Genomic DNA, 1,377 nt, shown 5'->3' on the forward strand with positions numbered 1-1,377 from the left:
CTCTGACACACACGGGGGCACCATGAGTGGAATCTACTTATGAAAACTCATCTACTGAGAACCCTGTGGGGCACAGTTCTCCTCTGACACACACGGGGGCACCATGAGTGGGATCTACTTATGAAAACTCATCCACTGAGAACCCTGTGGGCACAGTTCTACTCTTACACACATGGAGTTGGGTTGGCATAAGTCAGAGTCGAATCACTGACAACTGGTTAGGAAATTTGGTGTTAAATTTAAACCAAAGAGATACTCATTTGTTAGATTCCACTTTGGTGTTTTCAATTTCATTCTTCCCAAGTTTGTCACTATTTAGAATTCATTGGAAGCTAAAATTCTGTTTGCTGCTTTATTACTACAATGCTCCTAAATACGCTTCTTATTATTGGGTGCCATCAAGTTGATCCCGGCTCGTAGAGTCCCCACGTAACAAAGTAGGACTGGTCCTCGTCCCACAGGGTTGGCTAGGCCACTGTCTTTATGGGAAGAGGTCTTTTTCTTATGAAGCTTCTGAGTGGTTTCAAACCACCAACCATTTGATTAGCAACGGAGTGCTTAACTGTTAGAGTCACCGGAGCTCTTGAACTTCTCCTTGGCTCGTTCCTGGTATGTTTATGCTTGATTTTCATTTCCTTTTACATTTTTTTTCACTTCACATAGTGAGTCTCAAATAACAGAGAAGAAAAAAAACCTTAGTGGATTTTTTTTTTTTTTAAACACCCTATCCTGACCCTTTGGTTTTCTCCAATTCTGGGTTTCTGATCTCTTCTCCAGACAAAAAGAAGTATACCGTGACTCTTTCGAAATCAAATTTCTAAAGCTTTTCTCCCCTCACTTGACCACTTCTTACACGGGCTCTGGGTTTTCGTAAATTTTATGAATAAATCAGAGAAATAGAAAAAAATTTTAAACTTTTTATTGTGAATTAAGTGCAAGTTTATAAAGAAAATCATCAGCTTTACATTCAACAAATCCTACGCTTTGTTTCATCTCAGACTGCAGTCCTCTGACTGTAACAACCATTCTCTGACTTCTCCCCTGTGGTTCTCCATTTACAGCTTAAGAGAAACGTAATTTTTTAAGGAATAAGTTTTTATCAGTTCTGTGGACCAAAGACTCAAGTTGCTGTTATTGCTCTTTTAAAATTCGTTTTATTATGTTTCAGTAAATCCATCTTAGAACTTATAAATTTTTAAATGGCTGGATACATTTTCATCATCTTTGATGCTATTTTTAATGAGTCTGGTTACTCTTTGGATGAATTGTTCTCTTTTTTTTTTTTAAACTAGTCTTCAAATGAGACTTTCTGCATCATTGAATATTTAATTTCCTTAAATTGTCCCAAGTCAAACCCACTGAGTCTGTCCTGCTTCA

This window comes from Chrysochloris asiatica, unplaced genomic scaffold (genome assembly GCF_000296735.1).
Source record: "Chrysochloris asiatica unplaced genomic scaffold, ChrAsi1.0 scaffold00272, whole genome shotgun sequence".
Classification (NCBI taxonomy): Eukaryota; Metazoa; Chordata; class Mammalia; order Afrosoricida; family Chrysochloridae; genus Chrysochloris; species Chrysochloris asiatica.